We start from the raw sequence: 20386 nt of genomic DNA, 5'->3' as shown, positions 1-20386 counted from the left end.
AGGATTTCAACTATTTAACAGTTCAGATCAAGAAGGAAAATTGAATTGGTTTTGTCTAATAAAAAAAATTAACAGTTAGGAGTTAACTCTTACCATAATTAAATAAAAAAAATTAACTGAAAGTAAGGAGTGACATTAAAACTTAAAACGAACAGAAATTACTCCGTATATGAAATGGGTTGTCCCCTCCGCAATCCCTCGCTCTTTACGCTAAAGTTTTTAATTGTTTTAAAAAGTAGAACTGTGGCAAAGAGTGAAACTTTAGCGTAAAGAGCGAGGGATTGCGGAGGGGACAACCCATTTCATATACGGAGTAATTTCTGTTCGTTTTAAGTTTTAATGTCGCTCCTTACTTTCAGTTAAAAAAAATATTTTTTTTATTTAATTTCTGAACGTTTTTGAATTAATGCATGTTTGATTTTGGCTCTCCGCACATAAATTATTAAAATGAAATTTGCATATTAATTCTTTTTTGGCTAAATGGCTTTCTCTTAGTTTTCATCAGACGATTTTGAGAAATAAGGGGTGGGGAAGGAGGCCTAGTGGCCCTCCAATTTTTCGGTTACTTAAAAAGGCAACTAGAACTTTTTAATTTTTAACGAACATTTTTTTTAGTAAAAAATATACGTAACTTAAGAATTAACTTACGTAACAAACTTTTATATTTTTATTATGTATATGAGGGGGTTTTTCCCCTCGTTAATACCTCACTCTTTACGCTAAATCATAAGTTTAGTCCCGATTCTTTAAGAATGACCCCTGAATTAGAAAGACCGTAGAATAAATAGTTGAAATGACTAAAAATACTTTAGCATAAAGAGAGAGGTCATTATCTCCTCCTAAATACCTCGCTCTTTATGCTAAAGTATTTTTAGAACCCCCCATATGCGTAATAATCTCTGTCCGTTTTAAGTTTTAATGCTACTCCTTACTTCAACTGAAAAAACTTTTTCATGTTTATTTTTTCATTGTTTTTTCTTGTAATGCTAGAAAATCCCGCACCCTTTATTGAATTTCTCTTCCCCCGTGACATATTCTTTAAAGGGAATATCCTCCCACATAGCCCCCTCCCCTCAACCCCACCCCCAAACCAAAAAAATTTCGCTGAGAACGTCTGTGCACTTCCCAAAAACCATTACTGTATGTAAACACTGGTCAAAGTTTGTAACTTGCAGCCCCTCCCCCCGGAACTGTGGGGGAGTAAGTCATCCCCAAAGACAAAGCTATTATGGTTTTCGACTATGCGGAACAAAATGGCTATCTCAAAATTTTGATCCGTTGACTTTGGGAAAAAATGAGCGTGGGAGGGGGCCTAGGTGCCCTCCAATTTTTTTGGTCACTTAAAAAGGGCACTAGAACTTTTCATTCCTATCAGAATGAGCCCTCTTGCAACATTTTAGGACCAATTGGTCGATACGATGACCCCTGAAAAAAAAAACAAATAAACACGTGATCCGTGATCCGTCTCCTGGCAAAAAATACGAAATTCCACATTTTCGTAGATAGGAGCTTGAAATTTTTTCTATAGGATTCTCTGATACGTTGAATGCGATGGTGTGATTTTCGTTAAGATTCTATGACTTTAAGGGGGTGTTTTCCCCTATTTTCCAAAATACGGCAAATTTTCTCAGGTTCTTATCTTTTGATGGCAAAGACTAAATTTGATAAAACTTATATATTTCAAATCAGCATAAAAATACGATTCTGTTGATGTATCTTTTAGCATCAAAAGTCCGTTTTTTAGAGTTTTGTTTACCTTTTGAGCCGGGTTGCTCCTGTCAAATTCCATCAAAATATAATTTTGATACCAATAGTTACATAAAAAAATCGTATTTTAATGCTGATTTTTAATATATAACTTTCATCAAGATTAGTCTTACCTATCAAAAGTTACGAGCCGGAGAAAATTTGCCTCATTTTAGAAATTAGGGGAAACAACCCCCTAAAAGTCATACAATCTTAACGAAAATCACACCATCAGACTCAGCGTATCAGAGAACCTTTGTGTAGAAGTTTCAAGCTCTTATCTACAAAAATGTAGAATTTCGCATTTTTTGCCTGAAGACAAATCACGGATGCGTGTTTATTTGTTTGTTTTTTTCCCAGGGGTGATCGTATCGACCCAGTGGTCCTAAAATGTCGCGAGAGGGCTCATTCTAACGGAAATTAAAAAGTTCTAGTGCCCTTTTTAAGTGACCCAAAAAATTGGAGGGCACCCAGGCTCCCGCCCACGCTCATGTTTTCCCTAAAGTCACCGGATCAAAATTCTGATATCACCATTTTATTCACCATAGTCGAAAAACTTAACAACGATGTCTTTGGGGACGACTTACTCCCCAGCAGTCCCCATGGGAGGGGTTGCAAGTTACAAAGTTTGACATGTGTTTACATATAGTAATGGTTACTGGGAAGTGTACGGATGTTTTCAGGGGGATTTGTTGGGTTTGGGGGGAGAGTTGAGGTGGGGGGGGGGCTACGTGGGAGGATGTTTCATGGGAAAACTTATCATGGGAGAAGAGACTTTCAATGAAGGGGACGCAGGATTTTCTAGCATTATTTAAAAAAACAATGAAAAAATAAATATGAAAAGTTTTTTTTCTACTGAAAGTGAGGAGCAGCATTAAAACTCAAAACGAGCAGAAACTATTACATATATCAGGGGTTTACCTCCTCGTAATACCTCGCTCTTTACGCTAAAGTATTTTTAGTAATTTCAACTATTTATTTACTATTTTGTTACTATTATTTTGTTGCATTATTTGTACTATTTTGTTCCATTTGTTTATGTTCGGAGAGCCAAGATCAAAACAAGCATTAATTAAAAACGTCTAGAAATTAAATGTAAAAAACAAGTTTTTTTTTTTAAATGAAAGTAAGGAGTGACATTAAAACTTAAAACGAACAGAAATTACTCCGTAAACGAAAGGGCCTTCAACGCCCCGCTTTTTACGCTAAAGTTCTTTACTGTTTTAAGAGGTAGAGTTAAGAGAAAGAGTCAAACTTTAGCGTAAAGAGCGGGGCGTTGAAGAGGAAAAGCCCCTTTCATATACGGAGTAATTTCTGTTCGTTTTAAGTTTTAATGTCGCTCCTTACTTTCAGTTAATAATACGTGTTTTTTTTTATTTAGTTACATGGACAGAGGTCATAGCTCTTAGGTGAGGTTATATTTACTTTATTTGACCTCAGTAAATTATCATAAATTGGATTCAATCCAAATTCACATGTATATTTGTTTATGGAATTATTCTTGAATAATTTTTTCTTTTTAATTTCGATTGTTTCCCTGAAAATTTGCTTTAAACCTTGGTCCCTAGAAATCAAAGAAACATTTTCAAACAAAATAAAATGATTTGGATAATTATAAATATGTTCCGAAAGAGCCGACGTGAAATCTTCAGGTTTGGTATTTTGCTTTAAAGACGATGAAATAGAATTATGATGTTGTAGCAATCTCATTTTTAAATTCTGGTTAGCACGTCCCACATAAGAGCTTCCACAAGTACATGGGATTTTATAAACCCCACTTTGTTGCTCTACGGAAGTTCGATCCTTTCTAGAATTAAAAAAAAAACTAGCCAAAGTATTACTACCTTTTAAAGCTACTTTTAGACCATTATTTTGTAAAATTCTTTTAAGTTTTTCACTCAGCCCTGGAACATATGGTGAAGAACAAAAAATATCTTTCTTTTCTGTTGTTTCCAGAATATCGTTAGAAAATTCTAGAAATTTTTTTAAAATTTATTTTAACAACAATAATTCCTGTTCAATGAATTTTGGAGAACAAATTCTAAAAATGCGGTAAGTTAAGGATATATTTAAACCAATTTTTACTTGGCGAGCATGACCGGAGAAGAACAACAAAAATCTATTATTGTTAGTAGGTTTTCTGTAAATTTTAAAGTCCAGAAAGTTTTTGTTTTTCAAAAGAAGAACATCCAGAAATAGAAGTTTCTTGTCCTCTTTTAATTTTATTGTAAATTTTAAGTCACCTCCCCAAAAAGTAAGATGTTAAAAAAAAACTTTTAATTCCTCCTCCCATAATTCCATACTGAAATTATATCATCCATTTACCTCCCCCAAAATTTGTGTTTAAAAAAAAATACGAATCTAACACTATTGTTTCAATATTCTCTACAAAACAATTCGCTAATAAAGGACTTAAAGGGGCCTCTATGGGTAAACCATTTACCTGTTCGAAAAAAACCCTCTGAATTGAAAAAATAAGAGAACGTGTTGCACAACCTAATTAAATTCACAATTACACCGACTTCCAAAACTGTTTCACCACTAATTAGGTCCAAATGTCTTAATATCTTTCTTTCAAGAAGAATTTCTGCGGCTTTTACATGAATGCTCGTGTACATTGATTCTATTTCGAAACTTGAGATTATAGAATTTGAAGAAATTTCTACTTCTTTTAGTTTTTTTTACAAGTTCTGACAAATTCTTCATGCAAGAAATTTGTGTCGACATGAGTGGTTTACATAATGACACTAACCTCAGACACTAGCCTCTGAGTAAGTGGTTCAATTTATGACAACCTAATGAGGTCAAATACAGCATGTCTCACCTCACTCAAGAGCTATGACCTCTGTCCACCTGATTTGTCAGATAAATCTAAGGAACTGGAACCGAAAAGGTCAAAGAGATTTGCTTCCGCTGTCGATCTCGATGTCATCGATTTGCTGTCGATTAAAAGGTTTCTTCCCTATTTTGAACTGTTATTCTTTTGTCATGGAAAGGCAGTGTGGTCTTCGAAGTTAAATAACACCTTATATTAGCGCATAATGCTTTGCGACCTGTTTTTACAGAGATATATTGTTTATTGGAAAACAAATGTACCAAAAATATTGTGTTAGCGGGAACTTCGAGGCCATGACCTGGATAGGTTTTACAGCAACTGTAACCTTTTGGTTAAAATTGTGGAGCAGATTTACCTATGTCTTACAGGAAAAAACGTGCATGTTTCTTTACCCGTTAGTCATTGGCCATAGAATTATTTAGCTCTAGAGAAAAAGGCTAACAAGCAAGATGTAACTGTAAAACAGACACCAAATAGTGATTTTACGGATCTCTGTGTATGCAAACTTTCTGCCATGGACGATTTTGTGGTCATCGACCATCCATAAAAAGATCAGTTAATGGATGAGATCGGCCTTTTGGATTGGGTATTTGGCTTTCAAAAACGATCCCTAGCCTTAGCAAGGGCACATTTTGCAAAGTCGAACACTCAGGCTAACCCATAGAGACAATCTAATCTGTTTGCTGATCTTTTTACGGATGACCCTGATCACACAAACACACTCACCAAAACACACACAAATCCATTTAGCTTTGTATGTCCATTATTTTTTGAATATTATTCTTTATAAATCGTCATTTTTCTACCTTGATTGGTTTAGCTCACTGTCCAGTACAAAAAAAAAAAAAAAAAAAAAAAAAAAAAAAAAAAAAAAAAAAAAAAAAAAAAAAAAAATAATTGCACATACACATATTTGATTTTATGCACTGAATTTAGGATTTAAATTGGATAATTAGCATATATTGGCACCATTTTTGCATTTGAATATACGTTTCTCTGCCAAAGTCAAAACTGCACAAATAGAAAGTGTAAGATAAATAATCAGAATCCATGATACATGTCCTATTTAAAACCAAATTGATAAGTCATAAAATTTGATGGTAAATTTCAACCCATGTGAATAATTTCCTAATGTCCAAACGTGTGTTCCGATTAAATACCCGGCCCTCTGATTACCCTTCAAGCTAAGAGATTTTGAATTTTGGTTTCTTTTGGCTGAACGGAAGCCCGTTTCTGGAAAAAGTAGAAGGTTCTCAGGTAGATGCTCTATTTCTGACTATCCCTACTTTATCAATTAAAGATCTTTGTGGAATCTCTTCATTTATTTCTGTTAGAAGAATTGTGTTTCCTTTGATTTTCCTGTAACGTAGTAATTTTAAGCTAAAGTTACACCATTCCTGTTTTAATGGGTTATGATTTTGGAAATCCTCGCTGTATCATTAATCTTTGGCCATAACAAGGATACCAGGCTTTTATTGTTATACTTCTATATAAGTCCCTTTGGTTCCGTAACGGTTAAGCAATTACTTTTATCTTACATTTGCTTGGATGTTTGTTTTCGTATCTATGCAACAACGATGCCCTGGAGTTTCTAATCTTAACCGTTTGCATTTCCACTTTTTTTTTTCCGAAATTAATTCTTTTGTTAGTGAGAGAGTGCGATGTTTCTTTTTGGCTTCCCCTTTCTTTAGGAAAACTTTCACTTTTGTCATTTTGAATGAAACTCTAAAGAAGCTAGCTTTATTGGGCTTTATTCCCGGAACTTCTTTTCACCGATATTGTGCACGTTCCTTTCTTATCTGAACTTTCTTTTCGTGTTGAGAACAAATCTACGTATCAATTATAATGATAACAAGATACGAGAAAAAAAAATGAGGAGAACTATCAGCTAGTTGGAGAATGTCAAAAGTCTGGCAAAAAGCTCTAATACGTCGTCTTCACTGTAAAAGAAAGTTAAGAAAAGGAAAGGTTTAAAGGCGAAAACCATTAGAAGCCAACAAACTTGGACAACTGAATAAGGAAAAGTGAAAAAGTCGGGTTAATTAAATAACAAATAAAAAAAATAAATAGGCCGAGGTCCTTGCCAAAGCTTCTGCATTGCTGGAATTTATCTGTGGTAATATCTCTCAACTTCATTTATTGGTCTGTCTAGCCAGTTTAATCTTGTAACTTGTTCACACTTTAATTATTCAAGCAATACTTTTTCTGGTTTCAAGCCCTGCGCTGGGTACCCTACAAGTGGAGTTTGAATGTCCTAAGTACCCGTAGTTATCGGCACCACATCCCCTTATAGATTACCACCACCTTTGCTGATAACCAGTGTAACGTCATTAGTCATTCTTCATCTTTTCGAGTAGTGTGTTTTCTGGAGAATTTTTTTGTGTGTGTGTTAAATCAGCAGACGACGATAGTGAAATAGGCACTGTTCCTGTAAAAAAAAAGAAGAAAAAAACGTGTGCTCCAATAACTTTTCGATACTTAGATTAACTTAAAACCTTGCTTCAGAATACCAATCTGCTTTATAGGGGGAGGCTTGTTGAATAATTATAAACCTTATTTTCAGCTCATTCCAGATTTTAAACTAAAACCAAATAGTTCATGAAAAATACATTGGGAATAAAGACTGGCCTAGTGGTGGCTAAGTTGCCAAAAAGGAGAAAATATGAAGAAAAAAAGCAGTGCCAACGAAAGAACAACGTGCTTAAAAGTGCGTCACATTGAGTGAATAAGTTAGAAAGTTGGTACATTATGAACCATAGGTCGCACTTAACCTAGAGTTATGTATGCATATATGCTTTTCGAACAAGAGCTGTCGGGCCATAGGAAAAAAAACAAAACAAAACATAAACATAACAAAACTAAAAAATGCACAAATAAATTAAAAAGAAAAAACAGAAACCCTTCCGCCCACCTTCTATCTGATAACACTAACGAAAAATACTCATTTTTCAGGTCCGCCAATTCTTTGCAATTCCCCAAAAAATGAAAAATGTCCTTCATCTTCCAAACACATCGGACCCTTTAACATTATGCCCCCTAAGTTTCCTCTCCCTTTCCCTAGCATCAATCGACCCTCCCCTTAAGTTAAAAATCCATTTTATTTCTTCCCTTTCCAGCCCCAACTTAGAATAAACTTCTTCCCTCCCTACGTGTCTTCCTCCGCATTATACAGACTCAGAGAAAACGAGGCCTCCTTCTAAGCCTCTCACTGCTGTATTCATTTCTCGTGTAGCCTTTCTTTTACCTTATCAACCACTGTATCCATATTTGAAGTCTTCCCTTCATTCCAATTAAATAAAAAAACAAGTTTTTTAAATGAAGAGCGACATTAAAACTTAAAACGAACAGAAATTACTCCGTATATGAAAGGGAATTTTCCTTCTCAACGCCCCGCTCTTTACGCTAAGGTTTGACTCTTTCTCTTAACTCTACATTTTAAAACAGTAAAAAACTTTAGCGTAAAGAGCGGGGCGTTGAGAAGGAAAAGCCCCTTTCATATACGGAGTAATTTCTGTTCGTTTTAAGTTTTAATGTCGCTCCTTACTTTCATTTAAAAAACTTGTTTTTTTTAATTTAATTTCTGAACGTTTTTGAATCAATGCATGTTTTGATTTTGGCTCTCCGCAGAGGAATAATTAAAAAGAAATTTGCATATTTATTTTTTTTGGCTAAATGGCTTTCTCATAATTTTGATCGAATGATTTTGAGAAAAAAAGAGCGGAGGAGGAAGCCTAGTTGCCCTCCGATTTTCGGCTAATTAAAAAGGCAACTAGAACTTTTAATTTTTTACGAATCTTTTTATAAGTAAAAGATATAAGTAACTTATAAATTAGCTTCCGTAAAGAACTTTTGTATTCTCATGTTTTTATTACATATATGAGGGGGTTTGCCCCCTCGTCAGTACCTCGCTCTTTACACTAAAGCTTAAATTTTTTCCCAATTCATTAAGAATGACCCCTGAATCACAAAAGCCGCAAAATAAATAGTTGAAATCACTAAAAATATTTTTGCGTAAAGAGTGAGGTATTAGGAGGAGGTGAGCCCCTCATATGGGTAATAATTTCTGTTCGTTTTAAGTTTTAATGCTGCTGCTTACTTCGAGCTGAAAAAAACTTTTTCATGTTTATTTTTTCATTATGTTTTTTTAAGTAATGCTAGTAAATCCTACACTCCCTTCATGGAAATTTTCTTCCCCCCATGACAAATTCCTCGATGGAAAGTTCCCCCGGCATATCCCCCTCTTCTCAACCCCTGCCTCCAACCAAAAAATCCTCCCGAAAACACCTGTACACTTCCCAATAACCATTACTATATGTAAGCACTGGTCAAAGTTTTGAACTTGTAACCCCTCCCACGGGGACTGTGGGGGAGTAAGTCGTCCCCAAAGACATAGTTATAAGGTTTTTCGACTATGCTGAATAAAATGGCTATCTCAGAATTTTGATCCGTTGACTTTGGGAAAATAATTAGCGTGGGAGGGGGCATAGGTGCCCTCCAGTTTTTTTGGTCACTTAAAAAGGGCACTAGAACTTTTCATTTCCGTTAGAATGATCCCTCTCGCAACATTCTAGGACAACTGGGTCAATACGATCGCCCCTGGAAAAAAAAAATAAAAAATAAACACGCATCCGTGATCTGCCTTCTGACAAAAAATTCCACATTTTTGTAGATAGGAGCTTGAAACTTCTACAGTTGGTGATGATTTTTAGGGGGTGTTTCCCCCTATTTTCTAAAATAACGCATATTTTCTCAGGCTCGCAACTTTTGATGGGTAAAACTAAACTTGATGAAACTTATATATTTAAAATCAGCATTAAAATGCGATTCTTTTGATGTAGCTATTGGTACCAAAATTCCATTTTTTAGAGTTTTGGTTACTATTGAGCCGGGTCGCTCCTTACTACAGTTCGTTACCACGAACTGTTTGATAATACGAATATCCCACTTTATATAAAATTTTTTTAATTTCCTGCGGTTACACTACCTCTATTTTATCCTCCAACAAACTAATGCACACTTCTTTCGTTTGTTGATAGGTTTGTTAATGCAGCCACTTCAATTTTTTCAGAACTGGAAAAAGACAAACAAATAAATCAGGACACTTTTGATTGGTTTTATGCTATTTAGTCTTTTAAATGCATTAGGTTTTTTTTTGTCTCCTCTTCCTCTCTTATTATCAAAGTAATTAAAAAAAAAACTTTTTGATACAAGGAATGCTTTGACGAGAACTAAAATCTGCATTGAACCAAAGACAACAATTCATTAAAACAAAATTTGATTTAAGACAACAATTCAACTTAAAAAACGATCAAAAATCACTACCAATAAATAAATGAACACCAAGATGAATAGGAATTACAATATTTAATCAAGTAAAAACTTAAACAAACAAAAACTAACATAAACAAGAGTAAGGCAAGCGCTTCCTAACCCTTCTAAAGACCAAAAAGCCATTTATGCTTTTGTCTTTACGAACGTTACCCTCTATCTCAATAATAAGTTCTGTATGTTAGCAGTTGGCTAATCGCAGTACATACGTGACATATTGTAAACACACCTTTTTATAGCTTGATGCACATATTCTCTTTGATTTTTTTGTTACCTTTATTATCTTTCCCTGAAAGCTTCAACTTAAAACCCTTAGAAGTTCCTGAGATATTACACATATGTCTTTTCAACAACCTGAATGTACACAGTGTTTTGTAATTTAGTTCGGCATCCTTCAACACTCCCTGAAAGTTACAAATTAGCATCCTTAGTTGTTCATGAGATGTTGCAGAAACTCCCTTTTGACAATTTGTTTTTTTTTTATCTTAGCATGCGCTCAAATTTTCAACTTGAAACCCGTAGCCGTTCTTTAAATAATGAACTTTGCCATTCTGACAACGCAACATTTCTGACAATTCTGACAATGGATACACATAGCGTCTCTTTGTCTAGTTCAACATCCCCCTCAACGTGCACCAAGAGTTCCAACTAATGTCACTAGCCGTTCCTAATATTTTGTAGATACAGCCTTTTGACTTCTTGGATGCATATGGTGCAATTTGGTTTTGTGTACCCTCCTCACCCTTGACTGAAAGTCTTAATTTCCTACCCTATGAACAGCTTGGGATGGTCAACGGTTCCTGAATTATTGCATATATGCCATTTTGACAATCATGATGCATTTAATTTCTTTTGATTTATTTCAATATTCCCCTCAGTATTCTTGAAAAGTTTCAACTTAATTCCCTTAGCCGTTCCCGAGGTATTGCAAATGTGCCTTTTGACAAGCTATAAGCTTGTGTTTTGATTTATCACAATATACACTGAAAGTTTCAACTTAATACACCGAGGCGCTTCTGAAATATTGCAGATAGGCCATTTTGACAACATAGATACGCAGTGTGTCTTTTGATTTAGTTAAACACTCCTTTTAACATGCCACTAGCCGCTTCCAAGATTTCGCAGACATTCTTTTGACAACATGGATGCACATAGTGAATTGATTTGGCTTAACATCTCCTACAGTATACTCCACAAGTCCAAGGGTAATATCCTCACATATACCTGAGATATTCTACGGACACCTTCTTAATAATGTGCCTGCGCATAGTGTCTTCTGATTTGGTATTACATTCTCCTCAACATTCCTTGAAAGTTTCAACTTAATATCCTTAGCCGATCCTAAGATATTGTAGACATGTTCTTTTGACAACCCCAATAGACATAGGATCATTCGATTTGGTTTAACATAGCCTAAAAGTTTCCACTTAATACTCGTAGCTGTTTCTGCGCTATTGCAGATGCATCGTTTGAAAGTATTAGTGCATATAGTGTCTATTGATTTGTGAACACCCCCTGAAAGTTTCAACTTAATGCCTTTAGTCGTTCCAGAGAAGTTACAGATATGCCGTTCCTTTCGATAACCTGGATGAACTTTTTATTTTCTTTTAAACCACCTCAGCATTCCCAGAAAGTTTCAACTTAGTTCCCTATAACTTTCCTGAGACACCGCAGATACGCCTCTTTGACATCCTGGATGTACACAGTATCTTTTGGTTAGCTCATCACCCCCATCAACTTGCCCTTAAAAGTTTCATTTTAATACACTCAGCTGTTCCTGAGATATGTTGAGGGGTGAAATGTCTTTGATTTAGTTGTCTAGGTGTCTAGTGTCTTTTATTTTAATTTTTAAATTCCTCCTGATGTACCCTTAAAGTTTTAAACTTAATACCCTTATCCATTCCTGAGATATAGCAGATTTGTCATTTTGACAATCCGAATGCAAATAGTGTTTTTTTTTGGCTATGTGTATTTTGACAGCTAGGATGCACATAGTGTCACAGTGTCTTTTAGCATCCCCTCAAGATGCTCGGAAGGTTTAACCTGATGCCCTTTGCCGTTCCTAAGATATTGTAGATATGCCCTTTGGGTAACATTGACGGACATAGTGGCTTTTGATACGATTCAGAGCCCCTTTATATTCCCCTAAGTTTCTGATTAATGCCCTTAGCCTTCTTAGGTACACAAAGATAAATATGCCCCCCCCCCATTTTTCAACAACAAATCCTATATGTAATTCCTCTTTACTGACGATTTCGCTATTTTGCGAGAACGCAGTAAAGGTCAAACCTATGCAGTTTTTTTTTTTTATTATAGATTAATCTAAAAGAAATTCCGAGAAAGAAGTCTTATAAAGAAAAGTAAAGGCTATATGAAACTTAAGATCAGAAGAAATAGAAACCTACAATTACTCAAACTCAAACAACCAGCAACTATTAAATGAAATAAATGAAACTAAAAACGAACAAAATTAGATAAGCAATCACAGAAAAAAAACATAAACAAGTAATAACGTAAATCAGTCAATAAATCTCAAAACGAGTAAATTTTAAGTTGAGTATGCAAATCAAGCTTAAAACGAACAAAAATATTTTGCTATTGAGGTATAAACGAAACCCAAAACGAACAGAAACTAGACCTACGTTGCCTGGGCAACGTGAAGTGTTGCGGCAACCTTTGTCCGGCTTTGCCGATTAAAGTGTTGCGAGAGCAACACTTTGGTTTTGTTTCTTGGCTATCGGTTAAATGCTGAAGTTGTCAAAACTATCAAAGCTTTCAAAACAGTATGTTCAAAGAAGAACACAATCAAAAAACAACAGCAAAAGAATATCGGAAAAAGGGACTAAATTGAGTTTGCAGCCAGTTGAACTTTATCCTTTTCAATCGTAGACATCGTAACGGATGAAAACTAGGAACAATATCTTGTATAATCTAGTTGGTATTAATTATAAAACTATCCGGAGCTTTTCAGGATCAAAATACCATAGATGACATTCTATTAATTATTACGAAACTACCTCATTGTTTTGTATTATCGTTTGTACCCGTTGCGTAACATCTTAATTCTAGGTTACAGTGATTGATAGACCATCGATATGAACTTTCTTACCGACAGATTTACAGGGATCGAATACAATGTGCACCAATTTGGACAAATTTCTAGCCTAAAGTGAACCGATTTTTACTTACAAGTCCCTCTCCCGAGATAGACATCAAGTTCAACCGGAAACAAATAATGGGTACACCAACAAGCAAAAGTTGCAAACTCCTCATCTCTGAAAATGATTGTAACCTAACAGCCGATTATTACTTACTAGGCCCCTAAACGTCACTTTGCAGCCGGCTGAACTTTATCCTTTTCAATCGTAGACACCGTGACGGATGGAAACTTGGAACATTATCTTATGTAATCTAGTTGGTATTATAAAGCTATCTGTAACTTTTCAGGATCAAAATACCATCAGGGACCCATAAATTTCCTGTAATGACTCGCCATCCAATAATAAGCGATCCTGGATGGCGAGTCATTACAGGAAATTTATGGGTCCCTGATTCCATAGATGTGTACCAATTTGCACAAATTTGTAGCCCCTCGTGAGCCTCCTCTAGCAACCGATTCTTACTTACAAGTCCCTCTCCCGGGATATACATCCAAGTTCACCGGAAACAAATAATGGGTACACCAACTAGCAAAAGTTCCAAACCCCTTGTCGCTGAAGTCATTGTAGCCTAACAGCCGATCATTACTTACAACTCCCTTACATGTCTTACAATCGGGAACCAAGTTGTTCTTACCATCAATTACACCAGAAACAGATAATAGGTACACCAATCAGCACAAGTTGCAAACCCCTCATTGCCAAAGATGATTATAAGCTAATAATCGACTGTTGCTTGGAAGTCCCCTACATATCTCACAATTGGTATCGGCCTATTTTTGGTTCAAGTGTGTACCTTACCACTGAAGTTGTCAACCCCTTGAAACTTTCAAACTGGTGTATGTCATGAAGGAATTTTTGTAACAAAAAATGGATGACATACACTTTGATCAGCTCATCAAGGTCTATCGATTGTCATTGAAAAAAAAATTCTATCTGTCTTAGTTCAAAAGTTGACTTTTTTGCCGGAGGCCAACTTTCTAACACCACCACTTAGAAAGGAGCAAAGGATAAGCTCTAATTTCTTTAGCAATGAGAGAACTTTTAAAGTTTAAGAGGTATATCTGATACCATTTCTCTATTGCAATCCCAAGTAGAAAAAAAAGAATGGTAAAGTCAGCTGAAATCACGAACAGAAATGGCTAGAAACAATAGATGGCAGCACTTTCGGACCCGTGGGAAAATCCCACTTTTTTGTTTCTGTAAATTTTTCTATTTATCACTCAAAGAAGATATATTGGCTGTGGGGCCGGGGAACTACCGCATATATTTAACACTTATAGATTTTAGTCCATCTTCAATTTGAAACTGGTGCCTGCCTGCTTGCCTGCTAGAACGGAGCTTTCCACTCGAAAGCAGAAACATGGTTTGATGAAACGAAAGCTTGGCTGCACAACTTCAGATACTCCTCTCTGACATAGGCTATATAACTCCACTTCACTTCGCACACCATAGGCTCTGGCTCGAGGACAAGCAAAAACCATCCTTTTTGGCCCCAGGCAAGAGTTCTACGGAGCTTTCCAAAATGTAATGTCATATTCATCAATCCGGCCTGAGGTCCACACTTTCCGTAAAAACCGCACAGGTTAGACCCTTACCAGTTTCCAGGAATAAGCTGAGATCGGCGGCATAGGAAAAAAAAAAAAAAAAAAAAAAAACCGGGACAAAACCAAAGTGTTGCTCTCGCAACACAATTAAATGAATAATCATAGCAAACAAAGAAACAATAATCACTCACATAAATGAGTAAATTAATTTTAGGACGAGTGAAACTTAAATTGAATATGCAAATCTAGCTTGAAGCGAACAAAATTTTCTACAAAGAAGAATTCGGGGTTTGCCTCTTGATTTCACAGTACAAATCTAAAGCCTTACTTACTGAAAACTATATGTTTTACTGTATATGTTTAACTATATGAAAACTATATATTCAGTAAAGGCGCTTTACTGAAAACTATATGTGTCTGGAACAGTCTTGAAAAGTATAATTAAAATAAAACTAAATATTTAATATATAATTCTATTAAACGTTGAAAAAGCATAAGTTCAATATTATGTTTCACTGTAATTTTATTTTCATTTTCAATGTTGTAACAACTAGAAAAACAAATATTTGTAATATAATTCGTTTTCAGTGAAGCACCAATGATATGTAGGCTTTAGACTTTTACAGCTAGGGAAGGGGACGGCATCCAAACGCTTGTTTGTAGTTGAAGCTTTATTTATCTTGAATGGTCTTGGAAAGAAGTAATAAAATTAAACTGAATATTTGATATCTAATGATATTAATTGCTGAATGCTCACCAGTTCAAAATTTATTTTCAATGTAATTTTCATGTTTATTTTTAATGTTAAATTAAGTACAAAAGAAAATATTCTTAATATAAGTCGTTTTCAGTAAAGTGCCAATAAAGTAGTAGGTTTTTAGACTTGTACAGTGAAAGAAGGAGGAAAACACCAAAACTCTTCTTCGTAGAAACTTTTATTTGTTTCAAGCTGGATTTGCTTATTCAATTTAAGTTTCACTCGCTATAAGATTTATTTGCTCATTTATTTTAGTAATTATTGCTTGTTTGTTTGCTATGATTGTTTATTTAATTTCTGTTCGTTTTGGGTTTCATTTATGCCTCAATAACTTTTATACCTTTTATCATCAATAACGTTTATATATTTATTTCTCAATAACGTTTTTGGTTTCTTTTATGCCTCAAACTTTTTTTTAATCCGAAATAAATTCACAGTTTTGGTTAGAACAAATTAAACTGAGCATTGGATATATAATTATGTTGATTACTTAAAGCTCTCCAGCTCAAGATTTTGTTTCACCCTGGTCGGATTTAAAGCTTTGAAGTCTCTAAGCTCAAGCGTTTTTGCCACTTTGTTTTTGCAAGGTTTTTGGAAATATCCCCAAGACTTTGGGAATAGTGAAAGCCGCAGGGCCGAGGGGGGCCTATTGGGAAATCCTGGTCTGGTTTCACTGCAATTTCCATCTATTTTCAATGTTGTAATAACAACAAAAGACAATGTTTGTGTATAATTCCTTTTAACAAAGCGCCAAATACGCAGTAGGCCTTATACTTTTACCATTAGAGAAACGGAAGTAACCATACTCTTGTTTATAGTGAAGACCTCATTCAGTAGAAGTACATAACCACTACTCCCTGAAAACGACCGCTAGCAACCCATCCTTAATTCAATTCTCACTTTTGTTTGAGTTCTGACCGTGGTCTAACAATCAATCCTTAATCCCATTCTGACAGGTCTTTGAACATTTTCATCCCAAATATTATAATAAAAAAAAGTGTAAACTAATTTTGAAGAACTTTTTAGCAACTTACTCATAGAAAGGTAACTAGAACTTTCAGTTTCCAATCAAATGAGCCACCTTCGAAGTTTATATGACTACCCCTAACATAAAAACCTTATAGCCCCGGGACTTAACTTAATACACTTACCTCGGGCTCTAGAGGGGTGTCTCGACCCTGGGATTTTCGTTATTTGACGTTTGAGCTATTAAAAAAAAATAACTATCTCAACATTTGTATCGGAAGGGATTCTTTCCATAAGAACCACATAAGCCCCAAAGCATAAATTAAAACGCCTTCCTCTAGGCACTGTGGGGATGTGTCGACACCTAAGTTTTTCTTATTTGAGCTTTGAACTATTTTCAACAAAATGACTATCTCAAAATATTTATCTGAAGGGTTTTGGAGAGAAACGGCGCGGAAAGACTAATTATCCCATGATCTCTTTTGACTCTTAAAAATTGACCTATTAATTTAAATTTCTAATCAAATGAGCCACCTTTATTGTTTATACACCCATCCCTTACATAAAAGCCTTATATGCCTTCGAGGCATAACTTAAAGCACTTGCCCCCAGGCCCTGAGGGGTTTTGTCAACCCCGGAGCTATTGTTGTCTGATGTTTGAACTATTTAAAAAAATAGAAACCTCAAAATTTGTATCGGAAGGGACCCTTTCCATATAAAACATATATGCTCCCAGAGCATAACCTACTACGCCTGTCCCCAGGCCCTGAAGGGTTGTGCTGACACTGGATTTTTTTTTTATCTGACCTTTGAACAATTTTTAATAAAGTGATTATCTCAGAATTTTTACGTGATCGGTTTTGGAAAGAAAGGTCGTCTAGGGGCTAGTTAACCTAGGATCTCTTTTGACTCTTAAAGAGTGAACTAGAGATTCAATTTCCAATCAAATGAGCTCTCTCTAAAGTTTATACGAGCATCCGTCTTATAAGAACCATAGATATCAAATGGACATAACTTACAACGCTAGCCCCTTACCCTGGGGGGTTGTGCCGACACCAGAGTTTTTGTTATCTGCCCTTTGAACTATTAAAAAACAGCTATATCAAAATTTGAATTGGATGAGTTTGGGGAAAAAAGGGTTGGGGAGGGACTATTCGCCCTCCGATTTCTTTTGAATCTTAAAATTTCCACTAGAAATTTCAATTTCCATTAAAATGAGCCCTCTCTGAAATTTTCTGAACATCTCTTCCATAAGAACCATTTTTGCCCTCAAGACATAACTTACGACGCCCCAGGCCGTGGGGGGCTGTATCGACCTGGAATCTTGCTTATCTGGCTTTTGAACTATTTTTAACAAAATAATTATCTCAAAATTTTGATAGGAGGCTTAGGGGAAAACCCAGAGGGGGTCTAGTTGCCCTCGGGGTATCTTTTGACTCTTAAAAAGTAAACTAGAACTTTTAATTTCCAATCAAATGAGCCCTCTCTGAAGTTTTCACGAGCATCTCTTTCATTTGAAACATATATGCTCCCAGGGCATAAATTACAATGCCTGCCCCAGCCCTTTAAGGGTTGTGCCGACACCTGAGTTTTGTTATCTGCCCTTTGAACTATTAAAAAAAATGGGTATCTCAAAATGTTTGTCGGATGCATTCGGAGAAAAGGGGCTTGGGGGGAGGCTAGTTGCCCTCCAATCTTTTATGACTCTCAAAGACTAAAATAAAAATTTCAATTTCCAATCAAATGAGCCCTCTCTGGAGTTTTTACGAGCATCCCTTCCGTGAGAACCATACATGCCCCCAGGGTATAGCTTACTACGCCTATCCCCGGGGCATGGGGGGGCTGTGTTAACCCTGGAGTTTTCCTTATGTTATCTTTCAACCGTTTTTTAAAGACACGACTATCTCAAAACTCTTATCGAACAGGTTTGAGGGAAAAAGAGCGTAGAGGGGATGGCTAGTTATCATGAACTATAACTTACAATTTCCATTCAAATGAGCCCTCTGAAGTTTTTACGAGCATCCCTTCCTTAAGGAACATATTTGATCCGAGGGCTAAACCTACAACGCCGGCACCCGGGCTTTTCCACCAGAGTTTTCGTTATGTGATATTTGAACTATTTCGACAAAATGACTATCTCAAAATATTTGGGAAAAAGCGCTTGGGGTAGGGGCTAGTTGCCTTCCGATTACTTTTCATTCTTAAAAAGGACACTAGAACTTCCGATTTCCAATCGTGTAAACCCCTTACATATGAAGTTCCTCTGGGAAAAAAATAGATCATTAAACATTGGAGCCGTGAAGCCTTTACAATAGGCAACTCTACAGCGTTACCTCTGAAAATAAGGTTGAATTGCAGATTATGATAAAGCATTTAATTCAAGACGTATATAAATCTTGCCTGGAGCCAAAGAAGGTCGTTTTCACTTATCCTTGGGGCAGAACTTACATTGCGGGATCTGAAGGGCAGCCTAAAAGTATATATAAGAGAGGGCAATCCGACGATCAGGTACCTTAGAGCCATAATTCTGCTGCCGAGTAGAAATTTCCCATCATTTTTAGATTTTAAATTCAAGCTAAACTCGAATCTGAAAGTTCAAGGTGTGTTTTGGCTCTCTGCCCTGTTCCAAGATAATTTTCTTTGAATAACAAAAAAAAACTATAGACCCAAAAAATAAAAGTATTTTCCTAAGGTTCTGCAAATGTTGCCGTCTTCCTTTAAAAGCTTCCTTTGTTTGTGATTTTGATTGATTTTTTTTTTTTTTTATTGACAATTGTAAGGTATGATTTTAGATTTAAATTGTTTTTGGAAGAATAGTTTGGAACGTGTTTCAATTGTTAAAACAACAATAGAGTATATTTTCTACGTCACACTCGTAAGGACAATGGTAATTATGATTATACACCTGCTGGTTTTTATTTGGCTTTAACAGAAAGTGATGCTTTACATTAGAATGCCGTGTGTGAGATTAATTCAAATAAGCAAATTGAAATTGGTGAATTTCACAATGTGATTTATGATAGTGTTATTTACTTCACAAAGAGATATAATATAAGTGTAAGTTACATTATATTTGGAAAATGTAACCCTGACTTTGCTGACCAACATCAGTACAAGTTGACTCCCAATGATCTGCCGTTACTAATCGTTGTTGATAACCACCTCAAGGACGAAGAAAAGAAGAAAGTCTAAAAAATGAACAGAAAAGACTTTTTTAATGTACATATATTTTTATATTAGTGAAAAAATTACAAACATTATTGAAACCCAATAAACAAGTCCAAAACACTGATACCGTGACTTTTTGTGAACATTGTGTCGGTTATACCATTTTCAAATAATTGTGGATCTCAAAACAGGGATTGCCCTGTCACTTTATATAGGATCCTGTACTATTTATCAAAGGATGAATTGTAGACAGGAATTCCATTTACTTTACACACAAGAGAGGAAAGTCTAATCATTTCAGATTCGCGCGGAGATCTGGTCCATGATCCTATGGCAGTAGCACTGTTTACAAATGCCAAAGCAAGTTTTGAAGGAACTTTAACATTGATAAACAAACAGTCGGTGTAGGTAACTTAACCTGTGGCAATTTGTCGTTGAGTGGTAATTGTGTTGGGAACGAACAGTTTGAAGTTATTTTCATTGGCTCTTAATTTTTTAACTGCCAAAGCCACAGAACTCATAACCTGTTTTCGTACATGAAGTATTTCCGAGGCGAAACTGGCATTTGCATCGGGTGCTGCATCAAGTGTTTGTCTCCAATTGAAATTGTGCGGGGCAAGTTGTAACGTTATGTCAATCTTAACATTGGGAGGCATCAATTGATGTATATTAAATCTTTCATGATTTAGTTTACCAGATAAATGATATTCTTTTATAACCGCCCAAGTGAGTTCACCATCAGTGTCAACATGCGATATGTTTTTTATACTTTTACTGTTGTTGTTTTTTATACTTTTAAATTGATTGGCTATCTCAGAAATGTCAATCGATGGCAATTTGGTCCTGTCTTGGGCCAAACCTCTTTAATGCCAAAAACAAT

Source organism: Artemia franciscana, chromosome 13 (assembly GCF_032884065.1).
Source record: "Artemia franciscana chromosome 13, ASM3288406v1, whole genome shotgun sequence".
Lineage (NCBI taxonomy): Eukaryota > Metazoa > Arthropoda > Branchiopoda > Anostraca > Artemiidae > Artemia > Artemia franciscana.
Note: the sequence above shows the minus strand (reverse complement) of the source record.